The 24,552-nt window shown below is 45.0% G+C and overlaps 1 protein-coding gene across 10 annotated transcripts in view; it reads left to right on the top strand.

The window, feature by feature from the left end:
- The window catches only part of BACH2 (BTB domain and CNC homolog 2), a 198,460-nt gene that overhangs the window by 40,791 nt on the left and 133,117 nt on the right, over positions 1-24,552 (top strand). For 4 of the 10 annotated variants that reach the window (XM_054820170.1, XM_054820176.1, XM_054820168.1 and 1 more), the window contains exon 2: positions 3,178-3,264. The exons of 1 other annotated variant lie outside the window; for it this stretch is intronic. The gene's annotated coding sequence lies outside the window, so the exon portion shown is untranslated. Of the gene's footprint in view, positions 1-3,177; positions 3,265-3,663; positions 3,711-5,409; positions 5,458-6,623; positions 6,651-22,686; positions 22,762-24,552 lie in introns of those variants that run through there. 5 more of the 10 variants (XM_054820177.1, XM_054820171.1, XM_054820172.1 and 2 more) reach the window with 4 other exon arrangements.

Genomic DNA, 24,552 nt, shown 5'->3' with positions numbered 1-24,552 from the left:
GAATTCCCAGGTGTTGATAAAAGCACTTGACCATAGCCAATTTTGTAAGAGGATAGGGAAGAGAGATTGTGAAGTGAGGAGGAGTCAGGATTTGTCTGGTTCCTTCTCATCTACCGGCTATCTTATTTAGCAAAGAGCTTACAGCCTCACCCATAGTCACATGTGGTTTTAGCACCTCTGGACCAAACTGCTGTGTTGGCTATCCTTGAAGGGTTTTTCCAGTGCTTCCATGGGACACAACACGGGTCAACTACACCTTGCTTCACAGATAACCTCACTGCTTGCCCAAGTGTTGTTTCTGAATTTGCACCTCCTTTTCAGCAGCTCATGGGTACAGTACAGAGCACTGGAACCAGTCTGTGAAGCTGCCTTTTCCTATCCGAGACTCGTTTTGTGTTAGACAGAGGCCTTGCTGCTATAGCCAGGAATATTCGAGGTGTGTTTTTGCTGACAGTTTTCTGCCCTGCACTCCCGAGGATTGGATGTAGGGCAGTTCGGAGGGTTCCAAGCAGCGGAACTCCCCACTTACAGTCAGCGAGTTCATTAGAGCCCTAAATTATTTACCTTAAAGAATTCAAGCCCTGAATTATTTACCTTTAAGGTCTGTCTTCCTGCACTGTGCATTTGGTTGACTGTAGACCTATGCTCTGTTATAAGCTGTGAACGTCTAAGGCAGCATAATATCTAGGGCGGTTTCAACTATTCGCTGTTCATTTTATTTTCATACACAAATACATAAAAATACAACTACTGTCAGAGTGCAACTCGGTGAGATATAAAAAGGATTTGTGCAGCCCTAATTTTAAGTCTTGTGAATGCATGGACAGGTTTCGATTATGTGACGGCACCCTGCTCTTTCCGGCAGTCCCCTGCCTGGTGCCGAGCGTACAGCTGTAGCTGCAAGCCCTGGGCGAACGCCCTGTTCAGCATCTTGGTTTTTCCCTGCTGTTCCGTGTTTGTCCCCAGGCTTTTATTTATGGCATCTTACTCAAATCCTACTGAAGAAGCTTGTAATTTCCTCACGAACTTTTCTGTTTATCGGTGCCAGGCTTGAGGGTTTGACAAATGATTTGGGAAGCGTTGCCGCTTCTCTACAGGAAGAGAGTTAGTTAATACAAAAGGACAAAGGATCTTGAGGATCTCACAGCCTTGCCACTGAGATGTCTCCATACTACGTAGTATTTCATGTACTGGAAATACATTTCCCTTTTGCTGCGAGTGTTCATTAGTTTTGCTTGAGAGAAGCCAGGGTTTCGGGTTGGTTAGGAACTCACCATTAATGGCCACTTGGGAAATGCCGGGTTTAAGTGACTGGAGCGGCGCTGCATCGGCGCTGCGTGGCTGCTCTCCAAGACACAGCTCCTCTGCCTGAGCGCTGAGAGGGGTGGCAGGGAGCGGCGGGGTGGCTGCCATCTTCGCTGCCAACAGCCATCAGAGTTGTCCTGCGCTCTTGCCCCGTAGCCCTGATGCGTGGCTCAGGTACATCCCGTGCGCCAAGTGTGACAGGGGAGGGCGAAGGGAGCTGCTGTGGGCAGCGCTCGCCTGACATGTCTGCCTGCCATTTCAGTGCTTCGGCTCATCAGTGATGTCTCTTGCAACATAGCTTTGGTACACCAAAGAAAAAAGGAAGCAAACAAATGGCAAACGGCATCCACCGGCATCGTAGGGGCTTGAATGCGATTCATTGGCAGTGCTGCAGCTGCACAGCCGCCGTGCAGCCCTCCGTGCCTAACCGGGTTGTCGCTCTTTCACCATCCTACCTCCAATTTTCCATCCCCGTTAAGTGAAATTTCTTGGTTTGATGTATTTTTCCCCGCCATCTGCTGGCCCAGCTCTTGGCTGCTCTGTGTTGAGCGAAGATGGCTGCAAGCTGCCGGGGCTGCGGCGGGGAGATCACCTGGAGCAGGGAGAGGGTTGATGGCTGTCCTTGCTCGGGAGGTGGCCCTGCCCGGTCGGGAGCAGATGGCAGAGGCAAAGGCCACCTCTCATCATCCCTGGACTAGACCATGCGCTTTGCTTCGTGTGGCACCTGGCTAGTCCCAGGTTTAAACTCTCTGTTCCAGAGGTTGCCAGAATTTGTTGAGCCTTTCCAGCCACTTTTTTGGGAATGGCTCAATCAGACCGCTGCGACTGAAACCTTGCAAGAAAACTTTCTGGCAGGCATCCATGTTGTCGATGGACAGAGTATGCCAGATGCCCGAGCCCTGAAATCGCAGGAAGGGTATCGCAGCCGTATCCCCTGCCCCGTGCTGCGTGGCTGCTTTTACTTCATGTGCCCTTGTGCAGGTACAGATGGTTGAGTTGCATCTCCTTAAGCGAAGGGTTTGGTTTGGTTTGCTTTCAGAGAAAGCGATGAAATACTGATGTTAATGGCATTTCCAGTACTGAAAATCCACTTGCATTTTTTCTTTACTGATGATGTGTCTTTTGGCCATTCAGAGAGGCTGGTGGGGTTTTTTTGAGGTTGTATCTTCAGTTGGGTTTCTACCCTATGGGCTTTTTTCTTCCTTATTTAAGTATGGAAATTTCTTATCTGAAGTGTACGTTTTGGTTTATTGGTGTATTGGCAGGAGAGTTTGACCCTGAAACTTCAAGCTACTAATAAGTGAAGTGGGGAGTAAACACACACTAAAAGACCCTTTTGAGAATTTTAAGCGGAGTCACTACTTAAATAATGTTGTAGGTGCAAAGTTCAGGGAAACTATACAATTAAGTAATTTACTGTCGATGTAATTTTGCAAGTATTATTTTTACATTGCTGCTGCAGTTATTAGTGGCATGTATTTACTGTCAAAACTGAAAGAAACTTAAGCAGCTCTCTCTTCCCCCGTGTTTCTGCTTTTGGTGGCACTGAGTGTCTGCTTGGCGTTGGTCCCAGCACTGCCAGGCAGGATGCCTCGGGGTGAGGGCAGAGGGTTTGGGCGCAGGACAGCTGCATTCTCCTGCACAGCTCTACAAGTGATAGGCTGTGGTACCGTGGCCGCCCCTCCAAATTGTTCTCTGTTGCTTCTGTTTGGTCAATGAGCAATTTTGGGGAAAGGACTTTTTCTTGTTTAATATCTTTATGACACATGGCAGAAAACAAAAGACCTAAATATCTGCTGGGAAAGCCAATGCAGAAAGTAGATAATTGTGTGCAGTTAATCAATTTCCTCTTTTGTGTTGTTTTTCACACAGAGCGATGAGACAAGAGAGAAGTTTTTAAAAACAGAAAAATGTGATTGCGTAAACATCGTTGTTGGCAGGAGGACTCGGTGGATTCAGGTAATAATGTGACACCGCTTTTTATTATACTTTAAAAGCTGGCTAGGTTTCAGGCTGACAGTGGCCCTTCGTCAGGGATTGAGGAGTAGAGGAAGGTGACAAGGTATAACAAGACCCAGTGGCTGGCTGTTAAATTAATTCAGACCGGGCGAGAGGGTGGGAGTGTTCCCACAGCACAGCTGATTGCTGAATAGGACAACGTTGCTGGGCCTGCGGTAGCTTCCTTCTTTATGTCAGGCTGTGGAATCTGAGGCTGTTCTTTTTTGGGGGGTTGGTTTTTTGGGTTTTTGGGGGGTTTTGGGGTTGGGGGTTTTTTGTTTTTTTGGTTTTTTTTTTGTTTGGGGTTTTTTGTTTGGTTTTTTTTTACCCTAAGAGATTCTCTAATTCAACCTCTTACAGCTGCATCGATGTAGGCAGGGAAGCTCCGTGCCTGTTTATGGAAGAAGGTCAGGTGATTAGCTGTCCCTTCAGACTGCACAACTCTGAATCTATGAATATTTCCCTTGAATTCCCCCTTTTAAAAGATTTCTGGATCAGAGCAGATCATTATCTGCTGAAAGACCCAGACCTAGACCTTTACTGCTTTAGAGGACTACCGCTGGTTGTTTTCTGTGTGGGAATGAAGGCAATTTCTTGTTGCATGGTTGTAGGAAACCTAATGTGTGATGTTTAAGCATGCTACTAATATGTTTGCAACAATTTTATCTTAAAATAATGTACTTTAACATATTTAGATCCTATTTTGTAGGAAATACAAGTTGCTAGCTAAAATGCATCTCTCATGTTTTTAATCATTTTAATTATTTCCCTCACTGAGGGGGAGTGGGAGATGAAGGAGGGGAGTTTACAGTGCTAATTGCACTCCACGTTCATAATTGGGGCCAGATCCTACCCTCAAACTTCTTAGGCAATCCCAGTGAAGTCATCAGGCTTTTCACAAGCACATGGGTTTTCCCCACGTGTATTTGATTCCAGGATAAGGGCCTACAGCGCACTTTTTTGTGCACTGATTTCTCACATGTATGAGTAGAGTCAAAAAACACACATCTTTTTCAACGTGGCCTCTTAGTTTCCAGCACCAATTGGAAAGGTTCTGCAGAGTTTTATCAAGAAGCAAATCAGCAGAGCTAGTTGCCTTAGACTGAGCTGGTTTTTAACTGGCGAGTCCTTTGCATTTTCTTTAGGTGCTAGGTGGGAAAAACACAGTTGTGGCTTTGCATTGCTGTAGTCATGACCAAGACAGACATTTAAATAGCATATGAATGGGTGTGGATTTGATATTTCCTAGAGCCAGCTTCTTTTTGGTATTAAATTGCATACTCTGGGAAGATAGTTGCTGTATCAACATTGGTATAATGACACATTAGTAAAAAATCAATATCCAGTCATAGAAATGAGTCCTGGTGTAAGCAGTTGGGTGCTTACAGCTGCGATTTGTATGTATTTGCAAATGTAATGGGCTTTTTTTTTTCTTGTAGCACTGGTAACTTCGATAAACACTGTATGTGTGACTCATTGTAGAGTATAAACTTATTTTAAAGGAGCAAGTGTGGGATTTGCTGAATATCCTATTGCTTGCATCCCTGAATACTTGCATTAGGTCATGATTAATCTTAAATTGGCCAACCTGAGAGGAAAATTACTGCTGATCTCCCATAGGTGACTTCAGAAATAAACAGAAGGATGGAAGTGCTTTAAAAACATAAATAGTAGTTAGAATTCATAAAATCATAAAGCAAACATATGGTACAAGGTCTTCTAAAATGTAACACTTGAAAGCTTTTTTTATAGTTTCAGAAAGAGCTTGTTTAGTTATCACAGGAAACGTAAATATTTTCATTTCTTTTTCTTCAGCTCTTTCTCATTCCATTCCTCTTTCTTTTTCTCTTTTTTCTTCCTTTTTCCCCCAGAATCTTCTTAATTTGGTGGGATGGGGGACCAACACCCGATGTGACTAGAAAGCCCTACTTGGGAGCAGGAGATAACACTGCTAATTGTCCTCCTGTTGTCAGGTTCATTCTCAAAGTCCTTCTGCAGTGTCGGGATGGAGTTGATGTAATCCAAACTGAACACTCCCTGTGCGCATGTGTGCCTGAGCGAGATGCGATGGGCACTGCAGCAGCTCCTGAACCGGTCAAAAACGTGCCTGTTTTTTAACGTGGTACCCCAAGCATTGACGGATGCGATCCCTGTGTGCGTGCGTGCATGGGTGTGAGCTCGTGGGGGGTGGCATGCCGCAGCATCCCCTCTCTTCTGCTGCATCTTCGGTGGGGTGGCACACGGTCCCCGGCGCTTTGAGCATTGTGGTGGGGAGGCAAAGGTGGCGCTGGATGGGGGTGAAGGAGGAAGACGGGGAGCGGAGGAGTGGGGGGCCGGGTGGGGAGGGGGAGCCGGGGAGGAAGACGCAGCTCCGGAGGGAAATACTCTGTGCTTTGCAGTTGCTTGTGTGGATAGAAACCAGATGGTGCGCTGGAACACCCGCTCGCTCAGGCGGCGGCAGAGCCAAACATATGGTTAATGGTTAGGAGAAAGAGCTTTGCGAGCCAGGGCTTTGCTGACTGCCTCACATTACAGATTGTTGCAGTGTGTCATTACATTGCCAAACTAAGTGCTTAATACCCGCTGCGGGCGCTGGGCAGGCATTTGCAGGGAGGATGCTGAGGCTCCCCGGGCAGGGCGGGAGGCTGACATCACGTGTGTCCCCCCGCCACACCCCCCCACGCCCCCTTTCCCCAATGGAAATGCCCTAAATCTCCCCTTTTACAAGCTCAAAACCTACAGCCGGCAGTTTTCTCATTCTGCGTGTCTTTAATCCGTTCATTTCCAACAGCATATGGTTGGTTTTGCCCTTTTTTTGGCCCCCCCCCCCTTTTTTTTTTTTTGGGTCCCCACGCAGCCAAGTTCACCTAGGCTGCAGCACTGCACTCACATACCCAGCATCCAAAGTTCCTGCTCTGGGATCTTTGGGCGACACCAGGCCCATGTTATCTAAGGAACTGCTGAGCTCATTCATCTCCTTTTCACGGCCCGCTTCCTTTTATTTTTAGCCAAATCCGTCAGGCCTGACAGGCGGGTAATTTGAGCCAGAGAAAGGGCAAAGCTCCAGGTCCTTTCCACAAAGCAATTCTTCTCCTCCCTCCTGGGGAGGCTCCAAACTTGGCCTGCTCCAGGCAGATGGATTTGTTGAGTCATGTGAGATCATTTACACAAAAACACAGCGAGGCAGTGAAAAGGAAAAAAAAAAAAAAAAAAAAAAGGAAAGAAAAAGAAAAAAAGGGGGGGGGGAAGGGGTGGGAGAGCGTGCGCTGCCGGGGCTGCTGCGAGCGTAGGAAATGTGCTGCGAGGCAGCTAGACAGAGGAATGCAGCAGATTCATTCTTGTATAAGGTAATGTCTCGTTTACAGTACAGGGTGGAGCCAGCGCGGAGGAGAAATCACTCGAAAACAGATTACTCATTTAAAACAAAAATTCTCCTTAAAATAAATAATAATAATAATTAATAAAAAAACCCAAAAAACAAAACAACAAACGAACCAACAAGCAAGCCGTGCGCACGGGCGCGCAACAAAGGCGGCGTTGTTGACAGCACCGGATTACAGTAGCGGTAAACTCCGGGCTGGGAGGTTGCTGGAAAATGAGTTTGCTCCGTGATGCAACTGGAGTTTGCTTTGTCTGGGCGCCAGCATGAGCGGGGCGGTGGGGACGGGGAGCCCGGCAGCGGCACGCGCTTCGCTCTGTCCAGGGATGGTTTCGGGCGGTGGGGAGGGATGGAGGGAGCGATGCGGGATGCCGACCAGGCAGGCTGCACTGGGGCATCGCTAACAGCGAAAATGGGGTGGGGGTGTGCGTCGAGGGGGCGGCGGGGAGCCTCTTCTTGTTTTGGTTTTGAACTGGTTACAGCATGATTTTCATTACATCAGGGAGTAAATTGCATTTATTCAGTTGAATGTTGATTTTGTTACCGTTTGCAACCTAAGCTAACCCCAGCGTGTTGGTTTTGGTTTTTTTAAGTGGGTGGTAAGAGAGAACATCAAACTTGGGGCTTTTTAGATCTTGATGCATCCCGGGGAATTAGGTTGGGTTAATTTATGCAGTGTTCTAATGAGATGCGTTCAGACCTTTAAACAGACATGGACTGTATTTAAATATTGTTAATATAACTTCCAGTTACTCCGGATTTCTTAGCAAGGCAATATCTGAATATTTGTGGTCTGTCCCAATGATGCTTAAAAATCAGAGAAGGAGCAGAAAACGGAACTGGAAATTTGTGGAAAACGTGCAATCAAACAAGTCCAATGCAAACCATGTCATTAAATTCTCAGCTGCAGTTAAGGAACTCGTGGGAGCGTGTAAACGTGGGTTTGTATTTTAACTTGACCCTTTCCCCCACTGAGCAGCATCTTCTGTAGACTCCACAGTGGTGTCTGCTGAGGTGTTTTCCTCTGGGGAGGGGAGGGTTTGTCTGGAGCCTGCCTCCCTCTGCTTAACCTCGTCTTCCCTTTTTTTTCTCCTCCTGCCTCTTTTTTACACTTTTGTCTGAAAAGCGGCTGACTTTCCCAGCCCGCTTGCCCTGCCAGGCTGTGCCGCTGAGCACGTTTGGCGTGGGGAGAGCCTCCACTTCTCGTGCTTAAGAGTTTTCTCACTCGGTGGAAACCTTTTGTCTTCTGTGTCTCTTGATCAGGCCGCCTCGTTAATTATGTTGAAGGAGCACTTGGCAGCACCCCGAGTCCCGGCTGGGGTCCTGCACTGCACAAACCCGTGACGGGGTCCCTGTCCCTCAGGTTACAGCTGATGTCCAGGATCAGCAGAGGAATAAGAGGATAAGGATGAGAAGCACGGCCAGGCTTTGGACCTAGACCGTGCAATAAGCTGTGGCCATAGCTCGGCAGCTTTTAATGAGGAATGGCTATAGACTGCTCTGAGATCCTCAGAAAGGTCCTGGAGAAGGACAGCGTTGTTATTTATTCTGTTTGCATAGTTACTGTAACTTTCTTTCCCCTCTTCCTCAAAATACCTAATTATCCTACATTTTCTGTTGCTGCGAGCAACATTTCCCGTAGTTACCCAGAGCTGCAATTCCAGTTAAATTCTCACTTTATAAAGCTAATCTCCCAGCAGTGGCTGTGGGATTTCCAAAAGAAAAGATGCTTGTGAGGAGCCAAAGTTTTTAGGATTTTTGTCTTAGTGGACAACTCCGCATAATTCCTCTGTTAACTATTCACGTTCGTTATTGGTTGAGAGCTCAATAGCTTCATGTCTATTTATGGCACTTAGAAGACTTGTAGTTTTTTTCAATTCAAAGTGCCCCGCTCCCTAATATCTCCTTTTTTCCACTCCAGAGATGCCGCATGTGTCGCTTTTTGCATCTTTACGTTGGACAACTAGCCCAACTAGAGAGATTTCAGGAACTGTTCATGACCTAACTATCAGGAAAATCTGCCTTACTCTTCCTTCCCCCTCTTTCACGGCTGCTCAACTTCCTCCCCTTCTTCTAAAAGTATGTTGTCTATAAGATGCTATCAGCTCCGTAATTCTTTTATCTCGCTTCTCCTATCGTTTCCATTCTTCTACTCCTTCTGCCTCTTCCTCTATCTCACGATTAGACCAGAAACTTCTCTGCTGCTGGCATCTTCCCTCCTAGCACATATTGTGGCGCTGCCTCCTTTGGGATCTGAGGAAGGATGAGTTTGGAGTTCGTGCGTGTTGCGTCATGTCCCGCGCTTGGCTTCAGCTTGCACAGGTAGAGGGCATCGTCTGTGGTAATTTTTCTTTCCTTGCCGTCTTAAGCAACCGACTCTCTCTCTACCTAGGTTGGAGGGTGAGCAGGAGGTCCTCAGTGCCTCCCTCACCGAGGTGGCTCTGCCTGCCCAGCTGCCTTGGTGAGGAAGGCTCTGAGGACCTCCTGCTGAGGTTGCTCTTTCCAAAGTGATACCACCCATAGGTGGGGGTTTGCTTGCTTTCCTCCAGACGTGAGAGCACTATGTTTCCTTCCAAAGACCTTATTCGGTGCCATAATTGTATAACCTTCTTCGATCTGAAGTTGTGCCAAGGAGAGATGCTCTGGGAGCGAGGTAACCCTCTACTTTTGAACTCAAATTGTCCTGCTTGACAGGATCGGATAGCAATTCCCTCCCACAGAAAACTTGGGCAAACTTTGTAATTCTCTGCGGCAATTTCTAAGATGAGTGGGGTGGTGACCTCCCTGTATCACAAACGTTCGTTTACGAGACTGATGAAATAAAATAAATAAATCTCTAGCCTGACAGCTTCCTCCTTAGAGAAAATCATAGAAGTTATGGTGTAGTGGTGGCAATTTCCTTTTCTTCATGTATGCATCTACAGGGCATCCCAGGGGAGAGGCTAGATTTGTTCTAAACAGATTAATCTAAATTTCCGTGGCATTAAATCTATGTAAATTTTTCTCATCCAGCAATGAACTGGTGCAGCAGTGAAGCGCAGGACTGTTTGTGATGTATTCAGAAACCTAGCCGTTTTCTGGTTGCGGCCAAATCCCATTAACTGTGATTTCCCTGCTTCCTTTTTCCTCCTGTCGAGCCTTCTGGATAGGGGCTTCTCATAACAGCTTGTTTGGAGAATCTGCTCCGAAAATCTCCCAGCCGCTCCACTCCTCTCAAAGCAAGGGAAGCTCTGAAAGCAGCTTATCACCTGCTCATCGGCTGACTTCCATTTTTGCTAGAAAGTCTCCATCGGCCATAGACCAAACAAGCTTAAAACCTCTTTCCCTTCCCTTCAGTTGAGTGCAGCAGAGGTAGAAGTCCTTTTGGAGATTAAACTTTGCCTGTTGGTTTAGTGAGACATCAATCCAGACAGCGCAGCGTGTATAAAATTGCCTTCTTTAATTCCCTTGGAGCATCCTTAGGGATCCTTGAGAGTTGTCTGAGAGTTTCTAGTGAGGATGCGCGAGCGCCCTCTGACACTGCCCTTGCAGTAGCAGGTTTTTCAAGTTTGTGTTAAAAATATCAAGTTGTTTTAAGGCTCTGTTCACTCCATTAGATTTTAGCCGATAGTTCCTGCAGTGTTACTAACTGCTAACATGATCTTTTAGTTTTTTGCCTTGATTCTGTTATAAATTAAATTGGTGTCGGCAAAAGCTGCTTCTGATCATGTGCTGTAAAAAGATCTTTTTCTACCTGTTTGCAGCCTTTGTGCAATTAATGGGAACATACTGTTGCTCCCTGATAAATTCATTCATGTTTAATAGATATTTGTGGGCCGTATTTGGCTCTGAGTGGATGTATCACAGCTCTTGAGGCATTTTGGTGGCTAAATAGCTGGGATTAGACACTCCGGTTACTCATGCCAGTTGTTTTCCTGTGTCCATACTGAACTGTATGTGTTGCACAAATATTTTTAGTTATAACCTTGTCAGATTTCTTTAAGGAAAAGAAATGTCCTCATTTTTCAGAGGTGTTTATCTGTGAGTGAGTGGAATTATGTTAATGTTTTTTTCTCAGTTGATCAAATTCTAAGTGCTAAGATGAAAGGCTCACTATTACTTGCAAAAGTAAGACTTGCTTTTGCAGGAGTAGAACAATTTATCTTCTGTATCCGCTTCTCTAATTGCAGCCTGTAAAGACCCTAAAGAGTCCTGCTAGTCAACGATTTCCTTACTACAACCAGTGAGAAATCAGATTTAAAATGCATTTAACTGATGCTCAGTTCCACATGTGATACCTCTTGATTACTATGGTCACAGCATAAATAAATACATTTGATGGCTTACTTGATCATGCAAATGTTGAATGTCTTTCTCCCTCATCAGAATACTCCTTTTATCAAAGATGTCTGCTGTCATAGAGCTCCAAACTGTTGATTAGGTAAAAGGGAATGCCATATATGGGAAAATAAGCCAGCATCCGCAAGGTAGCTTCTTACTAGAAAATAATGAGATTTCTTTTAGCAACGTCAGCCTGTTGTTTTCTGTTTGAATACTTTCTCAAAATTAATAATAAAATACTAAAAAATAAAGTTGTCATGCCTTCTGGGAGGATGGCATAAATAATTAACATGCGATATCTGTCTACTCGTTTTTGGGTTGATTGCTTATTGACTTCCATGTAGTACCATGAATGGATTTGAAGCCCCTGCAGTGGGCTTGGACTGTGCTGGACCAACTCCAACTTGTTGCTCCCTTCTCAATGCCATTCACTGTGATTAACAGTGTCTGGGTGGATGGCAGAACCCAGATGGTTTTGACAAAATAATTGTCTTCTCCTTGGACGCACCACTTGGGCACGAGCGTCAGTGAAGGCTCTTCTGCAGCCGGTGATGTTGGAGGCAGCGGGACCACGGGAGGACATCTCGCGTGGGTAGCCCTGCGCTGCCGAGGGTGTGCGTGGCACAGCCAGGCTCGCTCAGCTGTGCTTTTGTGAGAGCAAGAGGTTAAAAGGACAAGGGTAAACCATGGTCTGAAGCAGACTCTTGCATCTGGCGGGTCTGTTCTTGGGTGATGCTCATTTGGTTACGCAGCTCAAGAGCAGCGACAGTTTCACCCCTACCCACGGGCTGACAGTCACACGCCCGATGGGAAGTTATTTTTCTGCTGGGTTTTGCCCCTTGTGAGTGTTGTCATCGGAAATAACAGCAAATAGCGGGACGGAGGTTTATGGGGCATCGTGGCCTGTTCACCGTTTAAAATAAATCTTCTGTGATTAATTCTCCAAGGGGCAAAGGGGGAGAGGACTTCATGCCCTAAACTCTGGAGAATTTTTAGTATTTAATGCTAATTTTGACCCTGAAGCATCAGTGAGTTAAGTAGAGCTCAAAGTGCTGCATTTAGCCTTCATCAAGAAACATTGGACAGCATCACTGGAGGAGTTGTGACAGCAGGGAGTTCCCACATGCATGCAGTGGTACTTCTACAGGAACTAAAGGTTGGTATTTCCCAACAGAAGTGGAGATACACGTGAGTTGGTGACAAATATTTTGATTTTCAGTACAGTAGGTGGCAGGAGAGACAAGGCGACAGCTTGGCTGAGGTAGCTGTTTGTCCACGTGCCGCAATAGCAAATGAAGGCAGCACCATGTCTACGCCCAATACCCTGGAAAAAAAGCGACATTTTATTGCCAGGTGCTTTTGTGATGTCTGTCACCTGGTGTGATAAGCACAAGGACATAAGAAGATGGGAACATTAGACACATATATGGCAGTGGGCACGTTAAATGCCACACTGCACTGTGTCTTGTGTTTCTACGATGTCTTCTGGTAGGCGTCAGGGACTAAAGGTTTCATGGCAGCATAAGCCAGTCCCAGTTAGAGCTGTTCATCCTTCTTCTCTCCGCACAGTGTCCTTGGCCAGGACTTCCCCCCTTCCCTCTTGCACCTGCTTTGGTGCTTATGAGGCTATACCATGATCTGCTTGATGTGGTGAATCCAGCCAACAGCTAACTAAACTAAAGATGTGGTTGAATTTTGGGTAACTCAGCAGAACCATCTCACCTCACGCTTGTGAAACTAGGGTTGAGTCAAAGGAACAAGTGATAGGAAAAAGGGACTCATGGCTTCAGGCTGCAGTAGAGCTGCACCCTTGATCTACCACCCCATCAAAACTGGATGGAAGAGGTGCTTCTTTAATGGATAGTGAAGTAGATGCTGGAGGCTTTTCTAAGCCAACATCTGATATTCTTGGACTTCTGATCTGCAGTGGGATAAGGTAACCTTAAAAGCCTGAAAAACATGTCCTTTCTAAGCATTCAAGAGTCTTTGCTAATGGAGAGACAGACTGAAGAAGTGAAATTAGTGGTGTTTTCCCTTCTGTCTCTTAGAAGTACATCTCCTTTTTAGAGGTGAAAGGGATGTTCCTCATCCCACTTCAGTTAAAATGAGCAGATTGTTTCCTTTATTTATGGGAGATTTAGCCTCCCATTGCACACAAGGGCAAAATCTGCTCTAGTGCATGTGTAACTCGAGCAAAGTCAATGAGGTTGTGTTTGTAAAGCAGAGAAGGTGATTTGGCACAGGGTTCGTAACTGGAGAAAAGAAGCACTTTTGTCCATTGATTTACAGGGAATTAGTGTATGGCTAAAATAAGCCCACCCATTTGCTGTGCTTTTTTTCCAAGGATTGTTCTCTGGAGGACTTTTGGTCATGACAGAAACAGCTTCATTGTGTAGGCCTGCCAGAGGGCATTGAATTTGCCTTAGACCCCAAAAGAGCGGACAGTATTTGATTCATACCTGTCAGAAGAACTGTTACTATACATACCAGCTTCCAGTGATGACTTTAGTCCTCCTTTTATCTGTACTTGGACACAAACTTTGATTCTGGCACATCAAAACATGCAGTTGTATGATAGCCTAAATTCTGCATTTTCATTTGATGTGAAGCCCTGTTGAGCAACTCCTCTTCATTAGTTATATTCTGTTTCTGTGTCTACTGGTTTAGTGAGATCTTTGTAGGCATTTTTTCAATATGTTAATGTTGGTTTTGTCGTTGAAGTTGACTGAGAAGTGAACCAGTGTTGAAGCTGTAAAACTGTCAGTGTGATGTAGTGGCAAGGACAAGACATCTGTGCAGGTACTTGCTCGGTTGTCTTTGCTGGAGAGCCTCACCGCCCCATAGATAGAACCCGAGCATGTCTGGGCATCTAAAAGAGGATGAAATATCACCCTTGTACTGATGAGAAATGGAGGCAGGAACACGGTGATTTATTGAAGGTCATGGAGGAAATCAGAAAGGTTAGGATCTAGGTGTCCTCCACCCCACCCCAGGAAGCTGAACCCTGTGATTTCTAGTATGATGAAATTTGCTTCCCCTCCCCTGAGAAGCGTGAGACTCTTCCCATTGCTAAAATACCTGTTCTTATCACAGGCAGTGTGGGCACACATTTACAACTTGGGAATTAAGTTTGGGAGTCATTGCCACGAAAACTGGCACATTTAGAAAGTAGCTAGCTATAGCTGGAGTATGCAGTATTTCAAGGGGAAATGGTATGAGGGGCACAACCAACACTTAGTACCTGCTCTGTTCTTGCTTTACACACAGTTCAGAGAGTTGAGTAGCTGGACCAGAGGCACACTCCTAGTTTGAGCAGCTTTTGGGCTGCTCCATCCGTGAAGCCATGCGGTCCCACGCAAGGACAGGTCCTTTCTCATAGGAAAGCCATTTGTAAAGAATGAGACCTTGTTGGCCAAATTTTCCTTAAACAGGCTGGTGTCTTGCAGATACTGATATGTTGATATAAACTGTATGGCTGCAAATAGTTAATTGTTTCTGTAACTAGGCTTAACTGTGGAGTGCCCTGCTTGGTGAAGAGGATCAGGAAGGAGTACCTATTATTTTAAAGCAGTAGCTGTCTGAGGCTAATTATGAAAAACATGCCAAGTTGAAATACTGATTTTTTTAATTAATTTCCATAAGCAGCTCATAGACAGGTTTACGTCGTGCTGGAAGAAGTCTGACTGCACTTTAATGTAGATACCTGGATTGGTGATTAGGAAAAGATTGTTAAACAACTGGAATTTAAATACCGGTATGGCTTTATTGTAATAATTTCCCCAAAGGCACATTGGTAATTCTGCTAAATAGAGAGTTTAATAGACTTTAATAATGTGTACTTTGGAGACCCTATACACAAAGGAATAATGCATAAAACATTCATTACGGTAAACTGCTACCTTTGCATGTAACAAGGAATCTGTCGAAACAAAACCGGCGTGTTGTATGTGGCAACACGTTGGGCGTTAACGGACAGAAGTCATTATCGCTGCCTTACCTATCGCTTCGCCTCTTTTGATCAAAGTTGCAGCCCGTATCATTTTACCTAACAGTCAATGAATTACCGGAGGTAGACATAAGTTTATTTTCTGAGAAGTCCTTTGCCAGCAGGAGGGCTGTGGTGACTCACAGGGCTTTGTTTTCCTTTCATGTGCTCCTTCGGTGTCAAGAGAAGAGATACCTGGTAGGAAACACAGAATTATACCATTAAAAAAAAAATATAAAATAAATAACAAATAACAAAAAAGCAACTTTAGCAAGCGGCTCTAAGTGAGTTTAGCATTGGGTTTTGATTTGATTTCGCTGCGCTGCTGCTAAGGGCCCTGCTGGAGAACAGGCAAGAAGGAGGAAGGAGCAGATGCTTTTGGTAGAACAGTAGGGCATTTATCTCTTTTAATGAGGTAACATCATTAGTGCTGACAAAGTGCTGCAAATCAATACGTGTAATGGACTGCTGCTGTCTTTCAGTAGTGCACAGGCTGTTGTACTTCTGAGCATTCGAATCTGCTGAATCACAGGTCAGGCTTTATCTCCTGTCTGGTGCTGGTTTTTTTTTTTTAACCGTTTTGTTTTTCTCCTTCCATAATCTTTGCCTTTGATCTCCGAGAATGGGAGCACACCTCCAGGATATGTGTTGGGGCGGGCAGAAGTGTACTGATTTTACGAGCACGGGAGCACATTGAAATGCCACATACGTCCGTTGCAGTGCAAGGACCTTCTCTTTAATTGGAAAGAGTGAGGTTGCTAATATCTTATTTGAGCCTGAGTCCTTCTGCCTAAAATGGCTGCAGGTTTTGTTTTGGGTGGTGGTTGTTGGGGTTTTTTTTTCCCCTTGCCCTCTGCCTGCTTCCTTTAGAGCAGTGGTGTAATGTCAGCCACACTAATCATGTCAGCCGGTGGCACCGATGACCCTGACATTCAGCAACAAAGAGCTGCAGAAGAAAGGAGAGAGCGGGGTGGTTGCCGCGCTGGACAAGGAGCAGCAGCGGGTGGGGGGAAATCTGCGGGTCAAAGCATTTCTCTGTACAAAATCCATTGGTGTAAAAATTGTATGCACGGTTGTATGTAAGGTGACCAAGAAGAAACGAGACGGGTCGTCTTTGTTCCTCACTTTTCAGATGGTAAACATGATAGCACATGGCTATAATAGTATGAAAATAACAAAAAAACCCAGCAAAACAAATATAAATTTGCAAAAGGCTGGAGGTTTTAATAAAGTGTCTGTTAAAAATTACTTAATTCCCCCAGAACCCCATCAAAACCATGTCATCCTCCACCACAAACAGGTAACATAACCTAAATGTTTGAGGTACGCTGCCTGTTTATCGGAGAGTCCGCGAGTGAGTGACACTTGGGCGTCCGTGCTGATTCCAGGAAAAGAGGCTGTCGGTAAAAAAGATTCATCTGAATAGATCACTCACGTCAAAAAAAAAAGTGGTTCCTCTTTCTTTTTTTATCTGCATGCCCCTCCCATCCTGGGCTTCCCAACACCTGCTTGTGGTGAAAGAACATAAACAGAATGGCAAGATTCCTCAGCGTTAACTGTTGCCTGACAGCTCCAGCTAAGCACTGCAGAGTCATCTGGGTTTTCCTCTTTATTTTTGTTTCTTGCTCCCTGTCACACATCCAACGAGCTTCTGCAGCATCCCCAAGTGGTGCCATCCTTGGTGGAAAACCTTTTCATGTTTTTGCCCTGCCATGATCTGAAAGTCAGTCATGTTTGCCAGAGTTGATATGAATCCAGAGCTGGGATCTGTCATTGCCCATCCCTCTCACGTTAGCCTCGGACCGAGTAGAGGGACACAACTGAGAGCCAAGTAAGCCTTTTGGTCACAGTTGGTGGGACCACATACTAGCATGTGCTGAAGTATCGTCCAGTAGTAACACTGCTGAGCGTCAGTTTGGGTCGAGACTGGGTAAGGCCCCGTTTTTGTTACTTTTGTTAAATTTAATTGTTGTTCCCACTGGAGAGATCGGAGGGGTACGCTTCAGTGACACTCAGGGTACAGTCAGCATTCCTCACTGCTGAAATGAAAGCAGTGTTCCTGCAAAGCAAAAAGCTCACTGGAGGTTTGTTACCTCCTCCTGCTCTCGGCTGTCCTGAACTGGCAGAAGGTAATGGCCAACAGATGTAGAAAAGGTTTTGTCTTGGGAAAGCACTAAAGACCTTTTTCTTTGGTTTCCCCCCACACCCCCTCAGAGCATCCCTTTTATAAATCAGTGTTTCTAAATGACATACCACAGGCTTTCTGTGCTGTCTTATTCCAACAGTGAAAACAAAGTTCACTTACCTCCCTTCCAAGGTTGGGATTACAAAAACCTTACACACATCTCACCCTCCTCTCTGCAGGCGCTCCAGTCCAATAAATAAATACTTGGCCAAGTTTCACTGCCCTTTACCCAGTTAACTAAAAACAAATGCCTTCTGCTTTGTTAAAGGCAAGTCATGCCTACTTCTGTTGCTCCAGCCAGCAAAGTTTCTCAACCAGCTTGGCCTCCAAGGGACTGATTCCTTTTTAGTGACTCTGAAACAGTTACCAAATCTTTCTGTGATCAGCGTATGAAAAGAAAAAAACAAAAACCTGGGCTCTAAGGAGAGGAAATAGCTCGTCATACTCTTCCCCAAGACTAATGATGACCCCCACCTTTGCTTTCCATTTCTCAGTAAAACTGGGGCGAAAGTATCGTTGATGGAGGGCAAAAAAAGGGACTGGATGGGGCTTTGGGCAACTTGGTCTAGTGGAGGGTGTCCCTGCCCATGGCAGGGGGGTTGGAACTAGGTGATCTTTGAGGTCCCTTCCAACCCAAACCATTCTATGATTCTATGGCAGGGGATGGAAGGGTTTGAGAAGTAGAGAGCTGTTAATATTACAGGCTCCTGTATTAAGGTTATCTACTTTTCCTTTTGCTCTTGTGAATGGTGTATTCAAACTATTTTAGCACTGCATTTGAACTTGGCACAGCTTCTCAAGAGGAGAAAACGCAGAGCTGCTTGTTAGTGTTGTTTCAGAGCAGGCGTAGAGGTGATGCTGCTGCAGGCTTGGACGCTCGTAAGGCTTGGTAGTAACCTCATAGCAAATACAGGGCAAAGCGTTGATGGAGAAGGGCTGCTAGCGTGTGATTGCAGTGCTGGTGGACGAAATCATGTTTGCCCGACTTTCATGGGTGGTCGCCTGGCTTGTACGCAGCACATGGAAATAGATCTTGTGGAATGTGAAACCGTGCCTTCTGCATTTCTCCCACAAGTATTTTATAGTTTTGACTGGCATGCGCAAAGGAAATGGAGAATAATAGAAGAAAAAACTTATATAACCCTTCAGCTGTGCTTCCTTTCCATACCAAAGTTTTGCATTTAAAGTAAAGCAACTGCTCTGAGTTATTGTGTGAGTCTTTTTTTAAAGTTTAGCAATGAGTTTTTTGGTAAATGAGTGAAGGGGTATTTTTTTTTTTTTCGTTAAACTCATCTCCAGTTTAGATAGTGGATAAGCCTGTGTGTCTTCACTCAGAGAAACTGAATTGATGTGGGCTTACTGATTGGGTAATCTGATTTTTAAAAATTGAAAAGATCCCTTTGTCCAAGATAGATTTATTTGATTCCTGGTTTTACAGAAACAGGTTGTGAAGGGATCTTGAGTGTTTGGGAATTTTTTTGTTGTTCTTTTCTTTTTTTGTAATGATGTTATAAGCCAGTAAGTATCCAGGCTTTTGTAAGTCTCATATGTGAGTGCTATACATGGGATGAGGAGAGAACATATGCCCAGCATCTCTCTCCTTGTTCTCTAGATGCAGTTGCTGTCTACACACCATCTCTGTGATCATGGCTCTTAACATTTGGTGTGAGATAGAAGCAGCATGTCTTTTCAGTCCCTTCATGGAGAGAAGAAAAAGGTCTTTGCCAGCAGGACTCCTTTCTTTCTTGGGTTCAGCTGCACAGCCTGGAAGAGGCAGCCCGCACAGGTAAGGAGTTGTCCTTTCAGAGCACATTGAGGATCCAGCTTTGGTCCAACTGTGAATCAACCGTTTGAGGCTGAGGATCCTTTGCACTGCTGGAGAAGTTACCACCCCATAACAGTAGGATCTTTGTCTGGGAAGCAAGAGCTTGAAAGGATACAAACATTTGGAAAGGGCATTGGGAGCAGTAATAATACATACATTAACAGCAGTAAAGTTGTGCAAGAGCGTGGAGGGTGAATGAGCATGTGTGAGTGAGAAAGAAAATGGTTGCTTTTCCCCCAGCTCTGCCCTTGGAGGTAGCCTCATCCTCTGGGGACATGGTCCTGGTTTTGCGTGGGATGCCCGACGGCCCAAGTCACTTAGCTTCTGAGCTTTGTAAATCTGGGGGTAAGTGTTTCGTTGTTTGCAAGGTGCCTTGCAGTCCTCCGCTGGGAACATGTAAAAAGTACCCCTGCCTTTGCGATGGCTTTCCAATTAAATATCTTTTGTTTCGTTAACACGACGGCTCCCTAGCCTGCTTTGTCAGCAGCTCACTGAGATGCTTCCCAGCAGCTTACAGCTCTTGGTTTCATCTGGCAAGAGCAATCTATAATCCAGGGGTGTACAGGTAAGGGAGCCCTTCAGAGGCTTGTGGAAAAGGAACGATGCATTCGGCTTGATGCTTATGAGAAGGTGAATATTCTGACGGTTTCCCACTGTGTTGCGCTGTTCAGTTTCGAAAATTGCAGCTTGCATTTATCCTCTCAGTAGAATGAGGCACTCCTCTAGGGCTCCTGGAGGAGACCAAGAAGTGTATACTTAATTGCTTTGTGAATGATGTGAAGTCTTGGAATGCAATCTAGCCATTGCTCATTAACTAGCTGAACCTATTAAACCTGGACAGCAAGCAGGACTGAGTCGGCCGCCCTTGATTGCAGGCAGCTAATGGAGCTGTGGGAGCAAGCTGTGACTGCAGAGCGGAATTGGCAGTAGACTCCCATCAACCTTCTCTGTTTTGAACTCGCCCTACACTCCATTTAGACTTCTGGCTTGGAGACAGATGATTTCAGAGCAGCGAGGGGGGGGGAAGGCGTAGGGTGGAAAGCATTGTCTTCCCAGCTATGTTAGCTTTGATCTGAAGTTAAAAGCGAACCAGAATTCGAATGGCATCGGTAATTTGACATTTAAACCTGCAGAAGCAGAGAGACTTGTCATCTGGCTGTGGCTGGCTTTGATTATTGATTGAGTCTTGTGCAGATAGTTCTGCTACACAATGCTAAAACAAAAGAAAATGCCCAAATAATGTCACATGGCATCTTCTTGGTGTTTTTTAGCTCTGAGGGAGTCAGCTACTCTTACAAAGCACACATATGGGTGGTTTGGTACCAATGAAATATATCCTGTTTTGCAAAAGAACATGGTAGCACTTTCTTGCATCTTCATGCCACGCTAGCAGCACAGAAGAAAACAAAATGCACTAAATGCTAACTGGATAATTGAGGGTTTGTTGGTTGGGGTTTTTTTAGTAGCTTGAGGAAAAATTAACAGAATTGGTATTTGCCCAGGAAATTTGAACCGTTTAACCTTTGAAACTCACGAGGGCCTCAACTGGAGATGGATACAGCCCAACGATGTAGCATTTACCTTCAGAGCACTCTTGGCATTGTGCCGGAGCATTGTTTCTGAGCAGTTTGCTCTGCTTGCTAAATCGCCAGCATCTCATCCTTCAGCATTCGCATGCCTCCCATCCAGTTGCACTTTGTGCCCAACCTTATTTACCTTGTGGGTTTTGCCAGGATCACAGCTTGGTGCTGTGGCTTTGGGCCCAGTCAGACCGTCTGTCAAGGAGAAGGGGAGGAGAAGTAGTGGTTTTGACATGTTGCCTGAAGAAGGGCATGCCCAAATGTGCTTCGAGATCTTTGTTCCACTTGCTTGTTCGATACTTTTAAGCTGCTGGGTTTTTTGGTTTTTTGCCATCATTTCCCTGTTGTGGAGAGATTATTTCATTTCTACTCTGGATTCGTACATTTTGTTTGTGCTGCTGGCAGATCCTATCAACTCCCACTTTTCTGTGATATTTAAACTTTAAAAGATAAAATAAAAACCTTTGGTGTCATAGAACACTGACTTACTTGTAAAATAGTTCCATATACTGGAGATGCTATTTAAAAATATTGTAGGAGTCTAGTAATACATTAGCATTTTGTGTATTTCACTCTGAGTAGTCGCAAAGTACTTAAACTGTAGTGCACGCATGCAACCCCGCTGAGGTGCAGTCCCTAGGACGGAGGCTGTAAACCAGCCTTGCCTTTACTGAGGATGCGAAGAGTGATGGATGCGAGCAGCTTGAAACAAAGCGGCCACAATAAAACTGCCTTCTGGAGGAAAATGCTATCAAAATCATCAGTCTTGAGGTACAACAGCCAGGGCATTGGCTCGGGATGCTGTCGGAGTTGCCCACCCTGGGATCGCTAAGCCACCTGCGGACCTGCACCGTGCTCCCCCCCAGCCTGAGCCATGCCGGGCTTCACCGCCGCTGCGCTCGCAGCCAAGTATTTGGAGGGGCAGGCACTGAACGAGTGTCCGCCTGGGCTCTGTGTTAATAACTTGTTGCCCTTCGTAATCTTCACTGCATTAAAAGCAAATAACCCCTTCGTTTGTCAGCAGCTAAAAATGGAGTAGCCTGCTTTAGCTGTAGGCTAAGCTGGGCTGAGTTGACTCGGGGCGGCTGTGCACTGGGAGCAGCGTGCAGATGGGCAGCTGCCGCGGGTCCTTTGGTGGCTGGTGATTTCTTAGGCGATACCAAAGCGGTTGTGTCCCTGACGTGTGTGAAGCATGTTTCTATGCATGGTTTCTTTTCATCCTAGGTATCCTTCAGCCCGTTTTATTTTTGGGTCCCTTTAAAACCAACACGTGAGTTGCTCTCAGATTAGCTATTTTATATGTATCTCAGCGGTGGGTGGGGTGTAGAGCTGTAGCGTGAGGACAACAAAACCATTTTCAAATGATTTTGAGACACCAATTACTTCATTCTGGGAAATTCAGCCTTGCAGAGGCTAATAAAAACTAAAATTCAAGCTTTTATAACATTTAGCAGAACTAATACCACAGCGCGTTTTCTGGTTATCATTTCAAAACCTTGGTGACATTTTATCTGAATGTTCCCATACAGGTGCTGTTATTCATGTGTAAGAGTCTCAGGAGCAGTTGCAGGGGGAACACCAACCTCACTGGTTTATAAGAGAGCTCCATCTTCCGAAAGGAATTACGTCATGGCCAGCTGTGATGTCATAGCTCAGGGCTTAGTGAGCTGGCAGCAGCCTCTGGAGTCTGGTTTTTCTAACCAAGTGGCATAGCAGCCTGTGCTTGTTTTTCACTCCTTAAAGTAAATGAAGTGATTAATTCTTTCAGTTTTAAAATATATCATGTCTAAAAGAGAGAAAAGAAAAAAAAAACCCAACCTGTTTTATTTTCATCTGACATGACTCTGTTAGGCAGAAAGAGTCTTCCGATACCTTGAGTTGGAAAGTAATTAGTCTTGGGAGTGTGAGATGGGTTATGATCTTAATGTCATTTTACTGTTACTAAAATAGACTAATTTTGTCCTTCGCTAATCCATGCAAATCCCATTGATTTAACAGTGTTGCATGGATGAAAACAAGAAGTGTGGCTGGCCTGTATTTTGGGATCTCCTTGCCTAGCGTAAAAGCTTACAGAGCACGTTGTTTGGTGAAGCAGCCGTCCTTCCTGTATGCTGGAGCACCGCTACCAAATGCTGGCACAAGCCAGAGTATTGCTTGCAACTGGTGCTGTTTCAGAGCTAGCAGGTGAAACACAAAACCTTTCATTTCTCTAGATTCAGCAAAATATGTGTATGTGCAATTTGTCAGTATGTTTAGAGCAAAATAGGCTAAGAGCAGAAAACATTTCTAGAGATGGTGAAACCTGTTTTAAACGAAACGAGAGGCTTTAAAAGCTTATGCAGATCTTGAAAAACACAAAGGGCTGGACTGAATGTTGCTGTTTCAGTCAAATTTAGAACCTCCACCTACTTACATGGGAACACATTTAGGTCAGTGCTTTGTGCTTTGCAAAATCATCTCCCTAATCTCCTTCAGAGCATTTCTGACTATGATTTCGGTGGAGGAGGGAGGGAAGTGCTTCCAGGCTGAGACTTGTAGCTAAGTTGTCATATGGAGTTAATCTGTTGAAAGACTGAAGTGGTGTAGATAGAAAGGCGTTGAATTCTGAAACCTGCTATTTACTGGTGAGTTTTCTTGCATGCACATACTCATTATTTGGAAGCACTCAGCCAAGGTATCAAGAAACTTTAGGTTTTTTAAACCTTTTGCCTAAATCGTGGAAACAAATTTTACTTACCCCGGTTGATCTTGCTTTGTTTGTGCATTTCCGCAAGATTCAGAGGTTGTGTCAGATGATCTCTTCTATACACAGTTTCTTGCATTCGTCAGATAAGTGGAGCAGAAACACGGTGTCCTCCTTTCTCCAGCCCCTTTTTTATTTAATGAAATGGGAAATGTTGAAGCTACTGGAAACCTTGATGTGACATTTCTCGATGCAACGATGCTGTCCCTTAGATTTGAGCCCTATAAGCAAGTTGCAAACAATAAAAGCTCCTGTATTGCTGGTCTTTAGTGTTGTTTTATGTAGTTGGTAAGGAATAAGTAATCAGGCTAATATATATTTAAAAACAGATAATGAAAAGTATGTCCTTGGCAGATGATATTAGTGGTAAAGCTGTTGGTCAATCTTTCTGTTACCATAAAGGATCCTGAGTTTTGAGTCTGCTGTCACAGGACTTAGGATAATGGGAGATGGGGTTGGGAATTAGGGTATCTTTAACCAGCATCCTGCGAGTAGAGGCTCCAACAAGATTGTAGCTGGTGCAGTTGTGATTGCAGTGTGAACGTGGGTGTCACGTAAGTGAGACTCAGCCTCCTGGGAATGAACGTTGGTGCTCTGTCTTCCATGAAACCCCCCACGTGCTCACCCACGTTGGTACGTACGGCTGTCGCCCACCCTCTAATGAAGAACGAAACAAAAATGTTCTGCGAGGAAGTCTTTCCTTGGCATTCATCCCCCAAGTATTTCTTCTTCTGTCTGTTCAACAGGAGCTAAAATGCAAAGCAAGAGACTGACAAAAGTGGAGGAGTTAAAGAGGAGGTGACCCTGTATGCTCTCCAGGCTTCCCAAGTATCTCAAGCGCTGGCTTTTGGGAACAGCCCATTCTTGTTTGGGCTGGCGCTTCGGTTCTTGCCTTTCCATGTCCACCCTTACTGCTTTTTCACAAGCAGTAAGATCAAAAGCTGACAATAAACCCGATCTTGATGGAGCATTGCAGCAGCAGCCCGGCTTATCTGGAAGTACAGATAATATTAAAACGTGCTCCGTCAAAGAGGGCTAATTGTAGAGAGGTAAAAATGAAACTGCAGCACAGTCATGCACAGATTTGTTGTCTAGCCATTATGAGGCCAAGCAAAGAAAGATAGGTATCACAAAATTAAAATTCATAATCAAAGCAAAAGAAGCGATATTGTAATTGCTTGGGGCACGAGAAGCTAGCTGTTCTCTTGCAAATCTGAAATAGTTATTTCAGT

Source organism: Grus americana, chromosome 3, assembly GCF_028858705.1.
Source record: "Grus americana isolate bGruAme1 chromosome 3, bGruAme1.mat, whole genome shotgun sequence".
Lineage (NCBI taxonomy): Eukaryota > Metazoa > Chordata > Aves > Gruiformes > Gruidae > Grus > Grus americana.
This window is presented reverse-complemented; position numbering and strand designations above follow the sequence as displayed.